Source organism: Labeo rohita, chromosome 7, assembly GCF_022985175.1.
Source record: "Labeo rohita strain BAU-BD-2019 chromosome 7, IGBB_LRoh.1.0, whole genome shotgun sequence".
NCBI classification, from domain to species: domain Eukaryota; kingdom Metazoa; phylum Chordata; class Actinopteri; order Cypriniformes; family Cyprinidae; genus Labeo; species Labeo rohita.
Window position 1 is genome coordinate 15992250 of NC_066875.1, and position 23148 is coordinate 16015397.

The window sequence follows — 23148 nt, forward strand, 5'->3', positions numbered from 1 at the left end:
ATGAAGGCTTGAGCTCAACTGTTAAACTGTCAAACTTTGTTTTGAATCTGGTCAAAAAAGTACTGTGAATATAATGTGATGTTTATTGGTAGTATAAAATACATGACGTTTATACAGTAGCTGTCACATTGTTTAAATGCCTTATACCTATAGTTGTCTGGGTGAATAGGAAAAAGTATTCTGGCATTAAAACATACATAATTTACTACTTTAAGTACAAATCAGGGTTGAAAATTAACAGGGCTTGTGGCAAATATGCCCCTGCACAATTAAACTAAATATATATGGGCTGTCATGATTAAAATGAAATGTTAAAATGAAGGAAAAGCATCGGTTTGCTTCGTTATATTTACATCTGCATAAATTTCTTCAGATTTAATTTTGTGTGTGTGTGTGTGTTTAAAGTGCTGAGAATTACAACCTATCACACAGGTTTCTGTTGAGCTTAGAAATGCAATGGCTAATCAGAGGCTTTTAGATTAGTCAGTGCTAAAAATTGAGAGATACAATGTAAGTAAGACTTGATTTCTCCTCAAAGAAGCTTCAGTGATTGTAAATGGAATTTGCGCTAGACTAACATCATGAACCAACATGTTTGTCTGCAGCCAGAATATGACCTGCCATTTCTCCAAACACAAAGACTTGTTTATATTCTATTAATCGACGTGAATAGTCGTTATTACGATATCAATAGCAATATATATTTTTTTGTCATAATATTGCAGCCCTACCCTGTAATAAGGTTTTTTTTTTTTTTTTTTTTTTGCAATGTAGAACACAATTTGAAATAGTTTGTTGTTATTGGTAGCAGTTTATAGTTTTGGTTGATTTAAACAATTGGTTAAATGTAAGCATTTGACTTAAATGACAACACAGATACGATTAATTACAATTTTAATAAATTTAAATTTAAATTTCCCCTTAATGGAAAAGTTAATTTCTGACTCTGGTACAGATATAATAAAATAATCTTTTTAGAATTTGAACACAGTTTCACTGTATTTCATGAAATTGCTTTGATTCAGTTGTTTTTTTCTTTTTCTTTTTCTTTTTCTTTTTCTTTTTTTTTTTTTTTTGGTGGTATTACTGAGAAAACCAATAATGTTCCAATCTGGAGCATCAACAAAAAAACATTACAACACAGTCAGCAAGTAATTATTCCTCACTCGCTCTGTAAATTCACTATATTCTTGTAAATCATTAGACACGTTTTCAGTGTTCAGAATACTGAGTGAGCATTGTTGTTTTTTCATTATATAAATAAATATTGATGCATGCTTCGCTGAACTGTTTTGTTAATTAAATACATGCTTACTTAAATTCAGTGACAGCTGGAATCTTACAGCAAACAAGAGAATCATCTAAAAGAATGTGATACCAAATCAGTTGACAGCAAAGTAACATACAATTAGTTCATGGTTTAATTAATGTGATTCCAAAGTGATACTCCTCTGTCGAGTTAAAAGAGCTCACAGGGAGCGCTCAGAGGAGGCAGATGTGCTACACACATAGAGAAGAAATGGGATGATGGGCAAACGAGACCCTCAAGGCACATTCCCAGCTATCTCATTTTTGCTTGTCATTTTGCCTCACAAGTCAAATCATCTGTGACTTAGCCTGGGAAAACAGATAGAAGCTCTTGTTAATGTAAATCTGGATGACCAACTGTATACTTGTTTTAGCTAATGTTAATGGTTGTCTTTAACTTGTGTATTTAGGTTAGTAGATTATTATTATACATTTTTTGTTATTTATTTATTTTGCTAAATTGCAATAATATGGACAAAAGTTATACTGAATACCTGTTCAACAGTTCAAATGATTACCTGTTAGGTCTCGCTCTGTACTTTGCTTTTTTCCCCCCATCTTCTCTTCAATTGGTCAGTACTTTGATGGATTGGTCTGGTGGCCTTGTGTCAAATAGCAAAAGCCACAGCCTCCGAGGACCCTGCTAGCAGCCTGTGTCCTGTTTCACTGGGCCTATTCACCACCCATGTCCCTGTATCCATCAAAACCAGCTGAGCTCTGGCACGCATACACACGCACAGTCTCTGTCTGACACCTGTGCTCCTTCGTGGAACATGTATCACACTAACTTCAATGGCCTGCTGCAGATTTAAAGCAAAACAATCGGCTTTCTTTCGGGCCATTGTGCAAAAACATTAAAAAGCAATTTGCCAGCAGGGCTATCGAGCGAACATGCCATTGTTGCGACCTGACATCAGTCCTCCCGTGGATTGTTAGAGCTGTTCAGAGGTTAGAAAGGAAGCGGAGGATGGGAGAGTGACTCGCAGGGCACGGTCAGATGCAGCCCTCTGTAAAAGGACATCGGTACAATGGATAACTCAGGAAGAGATGAGTCATATTATGTAGTCACTGCCATTGTTACAGAAGGATGGCAGCTTTAAATGATATGATATTTTATGTTAAACTTTACAATTTAGGTTACTAACAACAGTGTGGATGGCTGTAATTGAAATTAATGTGACTGAAAATAATAATTAGCCTAAAAGAAACATCCGTTACATAATTCTTTTAGATCAGTCGCTCCTTAAGCGACTTTAGTGAAGATGTTGCTGGCATTCAAATGAAAATGAGACTGGAGCTTTAACCCTGATGTTGTTTATGCTCATTGTGAGAGCTCTGACATTAAAGGGGTCATCGGATGCAAACTTCACTTTTACATGTTTTTTGAACATTAATGTGTGTTGGCAGTGTATGTACAAATCTACCCTATAATGATAAAAATCCATGCAGTGGTTTTTAATTAATCTGTAAAAATAATATCCCCTTTTTCAAATCGAGCCATTCACAGATGCCTGTCGGTGTGGTGTCACACCGACAGGCATTTACTCCCGACATCTGAGCCATCTGCAGTGGATTACGTTTGTTTGTGAAGGGAATGCACCTGCTGATCTACTCGTGATCCAGCTTCAGAGCTGATTTTGGTAAGGTAAAAGGGTGTTGTTTTACGCAACCACTGAGAATTTTTAACCAAATTATATTATAGACTTTTCATTAAGACCCTAAAGAATCATATCAACTTGTGGAAAATGGGCATCCGATGATCCCTTTAAGTTCAGTTCTGCTGTCTCCAGGAACATGTTAGTCTCGTATCTGCTACAAAAATTAATATAATTTCATTAAAACATGCTTATAAATCATATCTCTAAAAAATGTGTGGTTAAATACAACCCAGCTCTGGGTAAAATATGGACAAACCCAGCAATTGGGTTGTTTTGACCCAGCGGTTGGGGTAAATGTTTAAACCAACCTTCTGGATAATTTTATTTAATTCAACTATTGTTTAAAAATGACTATATGGGTGGCTTAAAATGAACCTAAAATAAGTTATAAATTAAAATTCAGACACATGATTGACCATATGCACGTGGCGTTCTTTAGAACTTCCACATAATGATAATGTGCTATATATAGGTGGAGACTCCCCTCCTGCCTCGTTCTTATCAGAAACTGAGAAAAATAATAATTGCAACATTGTAAATAATGATAGCGGCATGAATATTCAGTTTCAGACACGTAGTTGCACATTTAAATGCTGACAGCTAAACACTATCATAACTATTTAGGCTAACGTTAGCTAGCTAGCGATGCTTCTCTCCTTCAGAGTTCGTACGGGTGCTTGAATTCCTTGAAAATGCTTGAATTTTAATGTAGTGTTTTCAAGGTTTGAAAAATGCTTGGATTTGGATAAAGTGCTTGAAAGTGCTTAAAAATGCAGTTGCATTGGTTTCATAATAATTCGCTTTCTTACTGAATAGTTAATTTTTCCCATAAAATAAGCCTAACTCCATTGGAGTCTGTGTGTGGTTGTAGTGTGATCTGACGGTCTTTACGTGCACCCTCTGATAGAACAGAGCAGGAGATAAAAACATGCTGGGAGGTTGCCGCTTCAGTCAGCGTTGGCTTGAAAACGACAAATACAAATTATGGTTAAAACGAGAACTAAACACTTGAGTAATCTCCTGTAAAGTCTGCTCTTTCATGGAAGAGTATGCATTTTCGAGCCATATAAAAGGTAAATAAAAATGCCCCTGCTCAGTTCAAGTAAATAATAAATCACATGCGTACGTTTAGTGAATGTATGCAATGGCCATTTGCATACATGACCATTCAGAGGCGTTTAGATTAGTCCTCAGTGAGGAAAAATCTGCAAAACGATACAGTTTATATTCCGATCATGTGCTCACTGAATGCATTCTCTCAACTACTGTCAACAGCAGCGCAGATACGATGTAAACAAGAAATTCATTTCAATGTAGCGTTAATGAGCACAGTGCTACTTTATGTACAGTCATTATCTAGGAGACCCTTTTGTGCAGTTCTAAAAGTGCCACCTGCTGGCTATTTGTTGTTTTTTTTTTTGTTTTTTTTGTTTTTTTTTTTTACAAAAGGCATCAGCAATAATCGAAAGGTGAACATTTATTAATAAGCAATTCACAAAATAAACAAACAAAAAAGTTTATTTAATTTTTATTCAGCTTATTAATAAGTGTTCATTTACTGAACATATAATGTTTAATATGAATAATAAATATTAAATAAATGAATATTTTAAGTTTTAAGCAAGAAATATTAATATAGAAATATTTGAAGTAATTTTAAGTGATGGTTGAGTTAAATAAAACTAAGGTTAAACATTTAACCCAACCACTGGGTTTGTCCATATTTGTTGGGTTTTTTAGAGTGTATTCTTCAGAGGTCTTTTTAAAATCTTTAAAACCAAATTTCCATTGTGTCATACGTTCATGATCATTTCAACCCTTAGTGGCAGTCGCACATAATTTTCAAATTGGTTATGATTTTAGATTGTTGTGATTTTAGATTGTTGTGATGAATGGTAAAATGAATAAGTAATGAAACACAAACGTATCCGCACAAAACAAATGACTACCAATTTGTTTGAAAGAGAAGAATAGTTTCATAGGGCCAGTAAATGTGAATAATTATCTACTGATTGTAAAATAATTATTCTAGACATAATTATTTATAACTGCCTGGTAACACTTTATCTTAAGGACTAGTTGCTTATTAGCATGCGTATTACTAGCATATCAACTGTTTATTAGTATTATAAAGCACATATTAATGCCTTATTTTGCATGACCATATTTTAGACCCCTTAAATGATTAGTTCCCTTCCAGAATAAATGTTTCTGATAATTTACTCACCCCAATGTCATCCAAGATGCTTATGTCTTTCTTCAGTTGAAAAGAAGTGAAGGTTTTTCAGTTAAACTTTATTTTAAGGTCCAGTTCTTGCTATTAACAAACCATCAACTTTTTTGCCTCAAACTCCTAATTTGCTGCTTATTAATAGTTAGTAAGGTAGTTTACTACCTAGGATTAGGGATGTAGAATATGGTCATTCAGAATAGCTGCATTATAAGTACTAATAAACAGCCAATATGTTAGGCATGCTAATAAGTAACTTGTTAATAGTGAGAATTGTTCCAGAAGTGTTACCAGATTTTCATTTAATTTCAGAATTTTTCTCCATAGTGGCCTTCAAAGGGCTCTACATGATCACAGGCAAGGAATAAGGGTCTTATGTAGCAAAACGATATGTCATGTAAAAATAAATAAATAAAATAATAAAAACGTTTGTACTTTTAATCACAAGTGGTCATATTGCTCTAGCTTGACTTCACGCATTACGTAATCACAATGGAAAAGTCGTGTGGTTAGTTCTTTGTCTGTGTACTTTGGTTCAAAAAAGTAGGGTAGGGTGAAAAACTCGTTTGACTTTCTTTGCATGTTCGCTTTATAAACACTGGGTCCATATTTCCGCTTACGTCATTCGTGACCTTTCCAGCGTGATTAAATACGATTATGATTATGCATGAAGTCAAACTAGTGCAAGATGAGCATTTGTGGTTAAAAAGTATAGAATTTTTTTTTTTTTTTAGAAAATGACTGATCTCTTTGCTACAAAAGACCATTATTCCTCGGCTGGGATCGTGTAGAGCTCTTTAAAGCTGCATTGAAACTACAATTTGGACCTTCAACCCATTGGGTCCAATTAAAGTCCACTGTATGGAGAAAAATCCTGGAATGTTTTCCTCAAAAACTTAATTTCTTAATTTCTGAAGAAAGAAAAACATGAACTTAGATGACATGGGGGTGAGTAAATTATCACATTTTTTATTCGGGAAGTGAACTAATTCTATTAATCCTACTCCAGACCTAAACATAACAACTACCTTACTAATAATACACAGCAAATTAGTAGTTTATTGAGGTAAAAGTCATTGTTAATAATTAGTTAATCATGAGAATTGGTCCTTAAAATAAAGTGTGACCCATTGGCCCAACACTGGAAAAGAATTTTGGTGTGAAAATATTGGTTAGTTTACTAACTAATATTGGCCAGTCACATACAAAAATTCAAATATTTCAACACACCTGAAGCTCAAATTGTATCAGAAAATGCTGCATACGCATATGTTTGGAACTTGAAAATAAATGACTTACAGTCTGGGCATTTGTCTATTGGAGATATTGGAAAGGCAGCTTATCCCTTCATTCCTCACTCTCTCATCTTTCCCATCTCATCCAGGTCCTTTCATATTTATGCATCCATATGACTGTACAAACAAATCTGCATTTTATTATGCCTCCAGATAAATCACCACCAAGCAGCCGATATTACATAAAACAAAACAGTGGATGTGACTGCTGGGCCTGAGGAACATCCATCAGTCTATTGGTAGGGCTGTGTCTACAGCAGATCTTAATGATGTATCAGAAATTAGTAAATCATAAAACAGGAACCTGGGCTGGCGCCTCCATTTGCATAGAAAGGTAAACAAAAAGTGCTGATAGATAAAAGAGAGCGGTAGAGAGACAGAGATTTGTTTCTGTTGTTTCAGGCGTCATTTGTTTGCCACCTCTGTACGGTTGAGGCGTTGGCTGCAACGATGCAGGACAATCACTCCATGACATCCCTCAATCATTCATTCAGCAAACGGGGAACAGCTGATGAATTGTGGGCAAGGAAAAGAATTGCACTGTGTGTAAAATAGTGTCAGTGTGCAGCTGGAACACATTAGAGTGCATTGCTACCTGTTCTGTGGTTTCACTTCAAGGAATGTGTGATCCAATTTATACACTGTACACAGTTTTATATATAAAATAGTTGTATAAAATGTTGAAGTAATTGTATTATATTTTATTTATTTATTTATTTATTTATTTATTGGGAGAGATATTAATACTTTTTTAATATATATTTTTTAAGGACACATTAATCAAAACCAACAGTAATAGCATTTATAAGGTTACAAAAGATGATTTGAAATGAATGTTAATGTGAAAAAAAAAAAAAAAAAAAAAAAAAAAAATATATATATATATATATATATATATATATATATATATATATATAGATATAGATATAGATATAGATATAGATAGATAGATAGGTAGGGCATAATTTCTTGAGTCTTGCAATGGAATAAAATCAATGGAATTAATACGTCATTAATACTTAATTAATACATTTGCTTACAAAATTGCATGTTACAAAATTGCTCAAGATATTTATTCATAGTCCAGAACATGAACATGACTTTTTTCATCTATCATGTACAATATGCATAACCATTTTTTATTTTTATTTTTATTTTTTTGCAATTGTAGATTTGTGGCATTATAACAGAATATATGTTTATATGGCTTGACCTGGCGATCTTCAGAAAATAAGACAGCAGGTAGGACTTAGTCAGCACAGTTATAACTTCAGTGTAATGGCGTTTGGCATGGTAACAAAGTAACCTTAACTCTAATTAGATTTGCTAATGTGCGGCACAATTCATTCTCCTTAATCAAGCTGTGCTGTTATCAGGACTGTACCCGATAGTACAGAATCTCTAAATTAAGGTTAATTTCTCATCCATTGCCTTGAGCACCCACATTATTGATAGCTATGAGCATCAATTTGGCATGAGTATTAGTGTTTGTTTAGGACGAGTTATCCTGTGATGGGCTAATCTATTAGCGTAGCAGGCAGTGTAAACACAAAATTGCCTGCCACCTTACTTCACCCCCAGCAGATCCATACCGGGAGGCAGGGCACCGAGGCCTGATTACGTCTAATTCTTTGTTCCATTTTCTGTGTCAAACTTAATCACATTAAATGTGTGTTACTGTCTTTCAGCCTGATAGCTAGCTATCGGCGGAGGAGACACGGGTAAAGCTTGGAGCTCAGGCTACAGAGCTGGCCAAGAGTAGAAAAAGAGATCAAACGCAGGATTTTATATCAAGTCATTGTTTAATTATGGCTTGTTTTTTCTCCATCCTTTTCTTCCAGGCTGACCTACACCTGCACGCACAAGCTTAATGAGTGCAGGTATGTCAGCGAGAGAGAGAGATGTCACTCTTCATTTCATAACAGCGGCTGCATTACAGAGGAGTGGAGCCCTATGCAGGGTAATTACCGCACTGTTTTCCGTGGCTGGTGGTAATGTTGCCCGAGGGGAGCCTCAGGTGCACCTGCCTCAGAGTCGGCCCAATTACTCGCCTATTTCCCCTTGCTCAACATTTTTACTCAGGCAGAGGTAGGGCAACTCTTGTTTTCATCATCTCTTTTTGTCCATTAAGTCTGATCTTGCTGATTTAGATTTTAACATTTGAATTCATGTTTGCTTGTTTGTTGTAGTTGTGTTTTATTTCAAATCCATGAATATTAACAGATCCTTTCTTCCTTTGAACACTAAGTATTAATGTGTGTAGTATAATGTAGTCCGGACGTAATACATTCATCATGTTGTCATTGTCATGTGACCTACTAGCATAAGTTGTATTACGTCAATACCATTCACAAATCCTTTTCAGTGTTGGTTTTAAAATACAGCGAGGAATACTTGAGTGTGTTGCCAAGTCCGCGGTTGTTTTTGATATTGCGGGTTGAAGCGACCCCAATAACGTCATATATAGTCCCTGGAATGCGAATTTACCGTGGGGACCCTGACAAAAAGCATGTATTTTACACCAAGGAATGCGAATGGGCTAGTTTTGAGTAGCAATTGGGTGGGTTTTGTTGTGAAAACCTTGCAACCCTGAGTATGCACTGTGACATAAAGTAATAATATAGTGCTTAATTAGGGCAAAATTGCCTTAACGCTGTGGCTTTTGTACTTAGTTGGTGTTTCGGTGTACTGAAAAATGATATTACTGTATGTCCATTTTTTTTCTTTTCTCTGTCATTTTCTCTGGCCAACAACGCAAAGCGACAGTTGTTGAAATATGAGTTAGGTTCATAAGTTCACCACGTGGTCATGTTATTGCTCAAATTATCTCGCATCCTCCATACTGTATTTTAGGTTTTGTCTGGGACAGAGGACATCTCTTACTTAGATTTTCAACTGCAGCAAGCCCACTGAGCTGCCACTTAACGTCATTTTGAGCGAAAACCTCAAATTTTAGGAACACAAAGGTAGCCTAAAATCACTTTACACATATGCTTATTGCCATGCTAGTTATAGTAAAACAAGCTAGGTAACGTTACAAGCGCTAACTAAGTGGATTCATGGTAAAATACATCAGTTTTTTTAAATAAATTGGCCATGACCAATTTATTAATGACTCAGCATCATCTGTATTAAAGAGAAAAGAATCACTTCATCCGATGTTTAAAGTGAATTAAATAGCCAGCTTACTGGAGTTCCACAACTACTGAAGAACTTTGTTCTCTCCCACTGGAATTGTGTGTAGGTGAGGTAAAGGGGGAAGCAGGCAGTGGACCAAAGCACTGTGAGGCAAGGGAGGGTGGACTCGAAGCTTAAAATGTTTTTTTCTTTTGCATTTGTATTGTTTTACTACTTACACAACTATTTTAAGTATATATCCTTATATTATTTACAATACACATGTTTTTAAATGTATATTATTTTAACCAAAAAAAAAAAAAGGTCATACAAAATGCATGTTATTTTTTATTTAGTACTGTCCTGAGTAAGATATTTTGTATAAAATATCCCCCTTCAAACATTTGGGAACCCTTGGTTCTTAATACTGTTTGTGGTTACCTGGATGATCTACGACTGTTATTTTGTTTTGTGATGGTTGTTCATGAGTCCCTTGTTTGTTCTGAACAGTTAAACTGAGCACTGTTCTTCAGAAAAATCCCCCAGGTCCTGCAGATTCTTCAGTTTTCCAGCATGTTTTTGAACACTTTCCAGCAGTGACTATGATTTTAAGATCCATATTTTCACAATGAGGACAACTGAGGGACTTAAACACAACTATTAAAAAAGGTTCAAACATTCACTGATGCTTCAGAAGGAAACACGATGCATTAAGAGCTGGGGGTGAAAACATTTTGAATTTGACGGTTAAGGTAAATTGTACTTAATTTGGGAAACATGCAAGTATCTTCTGTTGCTTCCGAGGGGCAGTACTAAATGGAAGAAAAATGATAGTTCAACAAAATAAAATAAGAAAAAATTGGATAAGTTCATCTTGTTCAAAAGTTTTAATGCATTGTGTTTCCTTCTGGAGCATCAGTGAATGTTTGAACCTTTTTTAATAGTTGTGTTTGAGTCCCTAAATTGTCCTCAGTGTGAAAAGATGGATCTCAAAATCATACAGTCGGTGCTGAAAAAGGTTAAAACATGCAAAATGTGCTGGAAAACTGAAGAATCTGCATGACCTGTAGGATTTTTCTGAAGAACAATACTGTTTAACTGTTCAGAACAAACAAGGGACTCATGGACAACCATTACAAAAACAAATAAATAGATGAATAAATAAAAGCATGCATTTTTTATGATCTCTTATTTTGTTAAAATTATTCTTCACATTTTCACAGATTCTGCATACATACATATGTGTGTGTGTGTGTGTGTGTGTGTGTGTGTGTGTGTGTGTGTGTGTGTATATATATATATATATATATATATATATATATATAATCTTGCTAATCTTATTGGTTGACCAGTTTTTAAAAAGAAGAAAAAAAAAAAAAAAAATTCTGTCAAATTGATGGCATGCGAATATTCCTGGTGGTCTGAACAGACGCATTACCAGATGAGCTGAGAATGAATGTGGCATGTATTCTCTACACCGTTTTGGCAGTTGAATCCACCTTCATGAACTCAATCAGAGCTAGACGTGTCAACCGTGTTCTTTGAGAGTACATCTAATTCTATTCTTCACAACCCGTTGCCCACAGTTGTGATGTCTTTTCCTTTTTAAACTTTGATGCACTTCAAAAGAATCTGGTACTTTTTTTATTATTATTATTGTTAAATATTCAGCTTCCTGTGTCCTGTTGGTGCATCCTCTTACTGGGGGTGGTGTACTCAAATGGCAAAAGATTTGGACTTGGGCCGAAAGGCTGCAGGTTCAAGTCCTGCAGGAGATGTTGCTTGAACTATCTCCTTTGAGCTTACAAGAAAAGCATTTGACCCCTGTATCCTTGAACTGAAGATAGTGCTGAACCATGTGATGTGTGGCAGAGTATGTGGTACATTCTACTCTGGTCTACTTCTTGCAAGTAAAACTAATTCCACTAATCCTGGGGGTATTGCTTTGCTTGAACGTTTGAGGGGATGCCAATAGAAGTTATGCAACAACCAAAAGTTAGCAAAGGTCAAATGGAAGGTAGTTGTTTAGCATAGTGCTGTTGATGAGATAAAGAAATGAACTATTATTGTGGTTCCTGAAAATGCAGCACCTGTTGGTCTGTAATGGTGAATATATGAGTTGCTAATTGGCAGAAGTAAAGGGGTGTAAATTAGTGGAGCTATATATATATATATATATATATATATATATAATTTGTTCAAGTGTGTGTGTGTATACATATATATTTGTATGTATTAGATAGATAGATAGATATAGATAGATACAGATATATAGATATATTCTCTCTTCCCACTGAAATCCTCACATTTGTAAGTGGTCTTTCTTATGATGATAGAATCTCTGTCTCTTTTTTTGTAGCAGCCTGAATGAAGAGAGAGTGGCAGCATTAGCAGTATCAGCTTTATCTGCTGTGTCTTTGCTGTTCTTCTCAAAAGCGATATTTTTAAACCAACACATTACACTTAGCCTTTCTACTAAATAATTTAGTCCTACAAACCACATTAATGGTGGTATACATTTCAGCCGGGACTAAAAGTACTTATTTATCTGCAAAGCAGAGGGAACCGAGAGTCGGAAATGAAGATGGACATACTGAGGGGGTGAGAGAGCAGGAGATGAGGAAGTGAGTGCTTTCTGCATTTTGGAAGTCATCCTTTCTGTTCCCAAGGGCCTTGAGAAACAAGTGTTTTTCAGTACCAGAAAAAAAGAGCAAAGGCAATAAAAAAACAAAGGAGTCAGGGAGAAGACGAATGAATGAAAAAAGAAAGAAAGAATATATCATATATTCTTTCTTATTCTTTCTTTCTTTTTTCATTTATTCGTCTTCTCCCCTTCACGCTACCAAAACAACAACAACAAATATAATAATAATAAAACCCCCTCCATAGAAATCGTGTTCCGCTGTCCCCCTGTTAATTCGCGAACATGTTCCCCTCAGAACAAATCGCGATGGCCCCCCTCCATCTCCAGACCCTTGGAATCATCCTAACCTCCCCCCTTTTTAGGCCACCCCTGAGTAGTAGTAGCAGTAGTGCTAATAATAGCTAATAATACTACTAATAATAAAATAACAGAGTGTCTATTTAAACAAAGTGCAAATAGCCCACCTTGTTTGCTATTTACACAAACTCTTCCCACCAATATGTAATTGGGGTAGCATATATACAGTAAGTATACTGTATGTAAGTGCATACATACAGTAAGTCTGACGCGACCAACCCGGGTTCGAATCTGCCTTCTGCCAAACTTTTTTTCCTCCCTTTCCAAATCTCATATCATTACAGAAAGGGAGAAAATTATCAAAAAGTTGAAAATAAATTATCTGGTAGGGTTAGGGTAGGTGTAAGGGGGGTTGGGGGATGGCTTTATTGTCCCAATAAGGTGGCATCTATTTAATAATTTTAATTAAAATTGTAATTTACACTTAATACGTAATTACTTAATATTACTTAATACGTAATACTGTTTTATAATGTACTACAATGTACTGAGGTGCAGATAATTGCCACTATTTGCAATAAGTAGTATAAATAGAAAATTGTCACTGGTGTTACCTTCCTTATGGGTAAGTAAATGCACAAAAAAGATAAAGAAAAATCATTAAGTTGTCACTTATGTGTATTCATAAATTCAAAAGGTAATATAATAATGTGGTCTAAGTTAAAATTTTAGAAAAAGAAATACATTTTAAGACAATATTCTTATTGTGCTCATATTGTATTGCAAAACACTTTGCTGCCGCTAAGGTGGGATACGGGTAAGGTTAGGGACAGGTTTAGTGGTATGGGCAGGTTTAAGGATGGGTTAAGGTGTAAGGGATGGGTCAACAGTGTAATTATAAATGTAATTACATAAATTAATTACAGATTAAAGTACATGCAGGTAATTTAATTTAACATATAAGTACAATGTAAAAACATGTATGTATACAATAAGCACATTGTACCAAATGATTAATTTAAATGTAAATACATTCTGTCATGTGTAGTCTAAGGAAAGCGATGAAGACGGAGGTAATCCACAAAAGGCTTTAATTATAAATCACATGATACATGAAGAATAACAATTCAAGGCAACATAAACACATGTGACTCTAAACAGTCTAATCAGATATTAAGACACTTACACTTATACACTTACTATACACTTATACTGTATCGTTTTAATCAGATTTTTATTTATTTATTTTTTTTAATGGATACATAAAAACTAATAAAGTACTGTGCTGTAATTTTCTCCTCAAATACTGACGTCTAATGAAAATGCTCAAAAAATTAACATGCAGATTTAGTCAGCATAACACATACCAGTTGGAACAAGAAGTGCTGGTTTCTTTTTCTTTCTTACTTTCTTTCTTTCTTTATAAATAACAAAAACATGATTCAAAGTCCAGGCCTTGTGATAAGCCTGTGGCCATCATGCCTGTAACTAGTCTTAGTGGTTTTGACACGACCAGCAACACTGGTGTGAAAGCACAACCGATACACTCAACAGTTAGCTTCAGTAGTGTCGAGCTTGGAATACATCCGTGTGGTTCAGGAACGTAATCCTATCAGAGGCCTATGGGGAGAAGGAGGGGAAGAGGCAAAGGGAGGAGGAGAAGGAAAAGAAGGAATCATGAAATTAGATGCAGCTCTAGGGAGGAAGAAGGAGAAGTGAGAGATTTATGGAAGAGAGAGAAGTAAGAGCTTTACCCTTTGAGTGTGTGTGTGCATGTGAGAGTGTGTATGTGTGTGTATATATATGTCCCCAGGCGATAGGGTGTGTAAAGTGAACAACTGCAGACAGGAAAAGCTCTTTCTCTCACACAGGGACTGGCACAGGGAGCACATTGTCCCTGGTAACGACCTCTTTTTAAGGTCCTGGGCTGCCTATATGACAAATCTTTTGTATCATTTATCATATCACAAAGTCATGAGAATACTAATTGTTTTTCCACTCCAAGCTGTTTCCTAAATTTGACTGCAAACACTTACAGTTCCATGATGCTTATCCTGGTAAATAGCTCCACTGAGCTTTTTGGTTCGTGAAATTAAAAGTTTTCCTAATAGTCATAGATCATCTTGCATCTGACAGTGCCTTTGGGAGTGCTTCTATATCACAGACATTTTATTCCATCACCTTATTAACATATTTTAAGTGATGCTGGTGTTTGGGGCCTGCGTTCATTTCAGTGTTGCTTCACTGTTGAAATATGTGAACTTATGCTGGAAACTCCAAACCCATACATTATGCAAACCAGAAATAATGAAAAAAGTGTACATTTTACATGAATTAATTCAAAGCCTGAGGTGTAAAAATACCTAGGTCTTAGGCATAAATTCAGAAGTAATACCGATTTAATTTAAATCTGTGTAAGAAAACAGCCGCATTTTCATGTTTTTTTTTTTGAGTATGATGAAATCTCAGCATTGTATTCCCTCTTCACTGGACTTGTTGAATGGTCTCGACGTGCTTGTTTAACAGAATCTGGCCAGTGGAGCCTGGGGTGGGAAGGGTTTGTCTGGCTAATGTAAATTGGCTTAAATGGGCGCTTGATTTATGTGTGTAAGATGGAGTGTAGAGTGTTATGTCTCCCTCTCTGTTAGATACAGAATGAGTCACAGTCTCTTTTGCTTTCGCACGCTCTCTCTCTCCACTTCTCGTTTGTAGAAGGCGCAGGTTTTTCTGTCCATGTTGCAATGGCTTTGCCTCACAGTCAGCTTTTCTGTAAGTGTTGATGAAATCGCTCAAAGGGGGGGCTACTGGGATTACCAGAGTACAAATTTATCATGACGCAGAGATTTGCCAGAAGCGCTTTTTATTCTTCATTTTTTCCATTTGTAACAGAATGTGGTATGAGAATATTTATTAGCTCTGCTTAGAAATCTGTTTCTGACGAGACTTGGACAGATGTTCTGTAATAGATGTGTTCGCCTTTAAATACATACACACCTACAGACGCTCAGTCACTCATGCACCCACACACACAAACACAAGATATGGGTAACACTTTATTTGTTAACATTAGTTAATGTATTAACTAACATGAACAAACAATGAACAATACATTTTATTACAGTATTGGTTAATCTTTGTTAATGTTAGTTGATAAAAATCTTTTCATCATCAATCATTTTTAGTTTATATTAGTCCACAGTGCATTAACTAAATGTTGAAATTAATATTAACATTCTTAGTTCATGTTAGCTAAAGTAGTTCACTAAAGTTATCTAATGAACCTCATTGCAAAGTATTACCAAGCTATTTATTTATTTATATGCTTGCTTGCGTGCTTATGGACTTTCTTATTTATTTATGCTTATTTTCTGTTGTTCAAGGTCAAGTTTTTTTTTTTTTTTTTTTTTTTTTTAAATTATTTACTTATTTCCTCATGTTATTATTTCCTTCTGTTTGAAATGAAGGTTTTTTTTATACATACATATTTGTTTGTTTGTTTGTTTTACTTATTTTTCTGCATGTTTGAAATTAATATTTAAATTCATTCATTCATTCATTATTACTTATTTTATTTATATAATAATGTTTGAAATTAATAGCTACAGTTTTATTTTTTATTTGCTTTTCCGTTATTTACTTATTTATTTGTGTTGACATAAGCAGTCAAGTTTTATTTATTAATTTACTTATTTCCTCATGTTTTTATTTTCTTATGTTTGAAATTAATTAAACATTTTTATTTATTTATTTTTTACATATTTCCTCGTTTTCATTAATTAATTAATAAATTAATTAATTAATTAATAGTGACCTTTTTTATTCCCTTTTTGTGTAATTATTTACATATTTCTTCTTGTTTTATTTCCTCATGTTTATTTTTTTTCCCTTATTTATTTATTTATTTTGTACTTATTTCCTCATGTTTGGAATCAGTGTTTAAGTTCATTCATTCATTCATTCATTCATTCATTATGTATTTTAATAATTTACTTATATTTGAAATTAATAGCCACATATATACTTTTCCATTATTATTTACTTACTTTTTTGTGTTGAAAAAAATGATTAAGTTTTTTTTTATTTTTTAATATTAATAATATACTATTTTTTTTTATTATTAATGTATTTATTTCCTCATGTTTTTATTTCCTTATGTTTGAAATAAAGTTTTTTTTAACATATTTGTTTATTTATGTGTTTGTTTTTTTGTTTGTTTTGTTTCATTTTTCTGCATGTTTGAAATTAATATTTAAATTGATTGATTGATCCATCCATTGATTCATTCATTCATTCATTCATTTTTGCTTATTTTATTTACATAATAATGTTTAAAATTAATAGCCACACAGTTTTATTTTCTCATTTGCTTTTCCATTATTATTTACTTATTTCTTTGTTGACATGCAGTCAAGTTTTATTTATGTATTTATTCATTTACTTATGTTTGAAATGAAAATCTTTAATTGTTTTTGACTTGCTTCCTTATGTTTGAAATCAATGTTTAAGTTTGTTCATTCATTCATTCACTCATTTATTCATTCAGTAGTTTTGCGTAATTATTTACATATTTCTCATGTTTATTTATTTATTTTTTTTAACCTGTTTAATATTTGTTTATTTCCTCATGTTTGGACTCAGTGTTTAAGTTCATTCATTCATTCATTAATTCAATAATAGTGACCTTTTTATTCTCTTGTTTGTTTTTTTTGTGTAATTATTTACATATTTCTTGTTTTATTTTTTTTAACATTTAACTATTTATTTATTTATTTACTTACTTATTTATTTATTTTAATAATTTTGTACTTATTTCCTCATGTTTGGACTCAGTGTTTAAGTTCATTCATTCATTCATTCATTCATTCATTCATTCATTCATTTGTTTATTCTTACTTATTTTAATAATTTACTTATATTTAAAATTAGCAGCCACAGTTTTATTTCCTTATTTGGCTTTCCATTTAATAATTTACTTATTTCCTTGTGTTGAAGTGAATGCTCAAGTTTATTTATTTACTTAAATATTTATTTATTTATTCATTCATTTACTTATTTCCTCCTGTTTTTATTTCCTCGTGTTTGAAATTAATGGTCAAGTTTTGCTTTGAAGGAATTCATCCAAGACCAGCTTAATCACTTAGGTAAGGTTTGGAGTCTAGCCACAGACAAACAAGGTTATTTGCCATGTCAATCAGAGATAACGATGGCATCCATGCAAAACAAACAGTAAACACAATGAAATCAGACAGAGAAATGCAAAAAAAAAAAAAAAAAAAAAAAAAAAAAAACTAATATCCTGAGATTTAGGCCAAAGCTAAAACAACACGACCGGTCAAGTTTTGGATCTCGTTAGTCTTATACTCGCTGAGTGCCATACTTGCGTTCGAACAAAGTCAGTCCCTTTGATCTTTTCACTGGATAGGACAAAAAGATATATGCTAATTTATTCCAGAGAAAGGTTGTAACACTATTTACTCTTAAATGTACATTCTCCAGGGGAATCCAGGCCTAACCGCTGAGCTTTCCATCTGTGGAATCGTATTAGAATCTGCACAGCACTAAAACAAACATAAAGCTGCCTAAAATAGTGTACATTTCGATAATGGAATCTGGTGGACAAAGAAATCTGTATTACCAAGGGGAAGGCCTTATCTAGTGATGGCCAGACTGTGCCACACTGGGATGGAACAAGAAATGCACAGAGAACAAAAGAGAGCAAGAGAGAATAAGGGGGGTGGAGGACTGTGATTGTGGGGAATCTATATCTGTAGGATCTGCAGGTCATTTAAGAGAGGTAGCTTGTTTCATTAGTCTGTTTTGTAATGATACTCTCTGATTCCCATCTTGTCCCACATTGATTTATGACTAGGGCGGTAGGGAGTTTGCAGAAATACTTACGCCAACTGCTCAAATAAGATAAGAAGCACTGCTTTACTCATTGTTTGGTAAACCATGTACATCAAACACAATGTCCGAAGGCTATTTTTCTTGCCTTTTCCCTTTTGCTTTGTCTTTGTCCATCAGGCCTTTAGAATTCACTGAAAAACATTTGTTCACGAGGCAATTGTCAAGTGCAATTTGCCTGTTACGCATGCTGTATCATAGAGAGAGAGTTTACTCTGCATGTCAAGAACATTATGATAAAACATGAGTGCACTGGTAATTTGCTTCTGCGTGAATGACGCTTAGACAGTTTGCTGTCTCATCCTGATTATGCTGTTGTAACATTTGCATATAGCCAAAGAAAGATGTATGTTGGCATACGTACCAATAGAGCACTTAGCTACATTCCGCTACCACTGCATGGTGAGTAATAAAGCAGATGCTTTGTTTAGACCTAATATGCAAATTAGAAAAATTCGGTATTATTCTGAGGGTGACATACTGTACGTCACCACAGAGGTCTCGCAGCTAGTTTCCACCTTTGCTCACTTTTAACAAATTCTCAGCTGTCTTTAAAAATACCTGCAATGTGTCAACATGTGCTATCAGGAAAAAGCAAGACTGGATTTTACAGAAACATTGTGTTTGCGTAATGCTGATTGCGGGTCGGATGGATCTTAAGGTGCTCTTGTGTTTCTGAGTGCGTGTGCTCATAGATGTTTATGTCTGGGTGGGTCAAGATGATGGTCGGTCAGCCTGTTGCACTCTAATTACAGCGTCGACAGGGGGAGAAAGAGCCTGACAGAAGCTATGATTTTCATTATTTATCATATAGAAGATGGAGTGTTTTTCTGGTAACGCTTTAGATTACAACCCGCAAAGAACTACATAAGTATACTGAATTTACAGTGTACGTTTCTGTAATTATAGTGTACCTATTAGTACGTATGTGTAGGTATAAGAGAACAATAGGCTATGTTACGTTTTGGTAATTCGGGGGTAACAACCAGATATGCAACCTGCAAAGAACTGCGCAAGTAAACTGAAGTTACAGTGTATGTTTCGTATTTATATTGTACCTACGTGTAAGTATAAGGGAGCAATATGTTACGTTTGGGTAATAACGGGGTAGCAAACAGATATACAAATAATTTATAATGGAATTACTTAACAGGTACCTGTTCTGTTAAATCGTAAGTTTTGTGTATCTACATGTATACGTAAGCGTTTTAAAATCACTGGGAAATTATACTCTTGTTCCATGTAGTTACAGGGTAAGTGTAACATCTGCGGGCTGTAAATTAAAGTGGCGATTGTTCCCCTCTTGTTCAACGAAGTTACAGGGTAGGTACAATACATAAACACACAATCTGAAAATATATCTAAAAGTATTTTTTATAGTCGCTAATCCCACTTCTACCTCTAAACCTAACGTTAACTATGACTGAACAGTAATAAAAATATAAAAAACAGGAAAGTGCAATCACAATCATTTATTTATTGCAAAAATGTCAACAGCCATACAAAAACGTAATCCAAATAACGATGCGTTTGCAGCCGCAGTCCTCTCTGGCGGAATACAGTAGGTTTGAGGTGCAGTAGGATGAGAGCAGAATTTAAATTGTTAATCGCTGAAAATATTATCCAGATTATTGTCTTGATCCACTCCTCGAAGGCGCCCGCGCGTCATTGCAACACATCTCACCAGAAACACGGCATGTCGTAATCTGTGACGAATGCAGGCGAGAGCCAATGAACGTCCGATTTTCCTGTCGCAAAATGCACTTTAGCACGGGTTGCTGCTGGACTCGCTGCTAGAGATGGAGATGAAGATCGCCGGACAAAGCCTTGAATTTGGTTCTGGTCCTCGCAAATCGTATGGATTCTGAAGATCTGGGTTACAGCACACAAATAAAATTGTTTAATTTGTAATTATGATGCGTGTTCGGTGTATTTTATGGTTCTATTGTTAGTCACAGCATGTTAGAGAAAACGCCTTTGTGTTCCACCACGGCAAACGACGTTAATATTAACGTTACATGAATGATTAAACAATTGCAGAAATATTATTTATTTTAAGGGTTTAACGTGTAGTCATGATAACATTATGTAGACCTATTCTTGGAAACGAGCTGGCAACAGAAACCACACAGAACAGAATGAAATGTTATAATTTCATATTAAGTAAACGTTAAATGTTTAGATGATGTAAATATGTCAGTATTGTACATTTAGTGTCTGTAAAAATGTAAATAAATGTACATTTTGTGGAACCACATTTTACGTCGCGTTGTTATATGTATTGTACCCTGTAACTTCGTTGAACAAGAGGGGAACAATCGCCACTTTAATTTACAGCCCGCAGGGCACACTTACCCTGTAACTACATGGAACAAGAGTATATTTTCCCAGTAATTTTAAAAAGCTTACGTATAGATACACCAAACTTACGATTTAATAGAATAGGTACATGTTGTTGTTTTTTTTAAATTAATCCATTATAAATTATTTGTATATCTGTTTGCTACCCCGTTATTACCCAAACGTAACCTATTGTTCCCTTATACTTACACGTAGGTACAATATAAATACGAAACATTCACCGTAACTTTAGTTTACTTACGCAGTTCTTTGCAGGTTGAATATCTGTTTTGTTATCCCCTTATTACCCAAATATAACATATTGTTCCCTTATACCTACATGTACGTTCTTTATAGGTACACTATAATTACAGAAACATACACCGTAAATTCAGTTTACTTACGTAGTTCTTTGCGGGTTGTAATCTAAAGCGTTACCGTTTTTCTCTTTCTGTCTGCTTGTTTTTTCCGTCTCAGTGTCTTTTGGTTTGCTCTCATTACCTGATATTTATTTCATCATTACTTTGCTACATTGTTGCATTACATTGTTGTTGTATTTGTATTTGTTCGTCTGCATCCTCATGGGGACACAAATGTGTTTTTGCCATTAGCTCAGCTGTGTGCCTGTGTGTCAGGGCACATGTTGTGTGCCCTGTTGTGAATGCTGTGCAACATTCACAACTGAACGGCAAAACTAAGTGCTGAAAGTCCAGTTTAATTGCTGAATTTGAAGTAGTGAACTAGGCAAAGTTGCGGTTTGAATTTGAATTTAAATGTATCAAATTAAATATACTAAAATGCATATGCCTGCAACAAATGTAATTTAACTATAAAAGAAGATTTGTTAAAGGAGAGCTCCACTTCCAGAACAACAATTTAAAAATAATTTACTCACCCCCTTGTCATCCACGATGTTCGTGTCTTTCCTTCTTCAGTCATAATAGTATTACTATTACTAATAGTATTACTATTACTACGTAACTGTCAAAATGCAGTTTAAATGTGGCATCAAACGATTCCAAATGCGGTTGTAAACGATCCCAGCCGAGGAAGGAGGGTCTTATCTAGCTTAACGATCGGTTATTTTAGTAAAAATAATACAGTATATATACTTTTTAATGCCGAATGTCTCATCTTGTCTTATTCTGCCTGAACTGTTTTTGTTACGGTTCATGACAGGGTATGTCAAAAAACTCCCATCTCATGTTCTTCCTCAACTTCAAAATCGTCCTATATTGCTGTTTTACCTTTTTTGTTAAGGGTGTTTGATCTTTTTTGTATGTTCACTTAGCAAAGACTGGGTTGGAACTTCTGCAATGATGTAGGATGATTTTTAAATGATTTTTGAAGTTGAGGGAGAAAATACATTAGAGTTTTTCGACATACCCTAACTGTCTTGAGCCAGAATACACAGAGTTCAAGGACTGCAAGGCAGTTTCCAAAAGAAATTAACACTAGGCAGTAAAACTCTGACACCTTTTATTCCTTTTCACACAAAGTATGATTTACAGAGTTTCGATTAATAAAGCGTCATTTTTGCACAACTAATTGAAGAATATTATGTTACGACTTCAAAACAATTTTAATGTGCTGGGAGAAAACTGGTGCTTTTGGATGTTAGCATTACATATCCAGCTTCATATCTATGGGTTTTTAAAGCCGGTAGGTTTGTTCGGTAGCGCACGCAGTAGGGAGACGTACTTGGGAGGTGAAGAGCTCCGGTATGAGTCCCGTGTAACTGCGGTTCAACAGAACCGTTCAAATTTGCACACACGGAAGATTCACATGGCACGTTTGCATCAACAAATGCGTTTTTACATCAGTTTTGCATTTGTCAACACTATCGGGTAAGTTTAGGGTAGGGTTTGGTGTAGGGCATATTTCCAAAACAATAGATCTTTGACTTTACGCGTCTGTCCCCGGATATTTACACTCTGAACTGCCGCAATGCGTACCTGAAGCAACGTAACAAAAAAAACAGCAATACATACCTATATCAATGTAATAAAAACATGCCATGGTTCACATATTGAACCTGTGTTTGTCATGATCATACCAAAATGTCATGATCATAACTGTTATTTCTGTACCTAACTTTTAGTTGAACACACAGTAATCTTTTCTGAATCATTAAAATATTGGTGTGGCGTGAGTCAGATAGTCTGAAGAAATGTTTTTAAAAGAGTAACTTGTATGTGTGATAGTAATAAATAGTGTTCATAAATGGCTGTTCTCAGCTGAAATGGAGTAAAGGCCTGGAACAGGAAACAGCATTTGTTCATTTACGACTTGACTTAAGCAGATTCAGTGAATTTCCATTTCCTGTATTTCAAATTAAATTTCCAGTTCAACTTC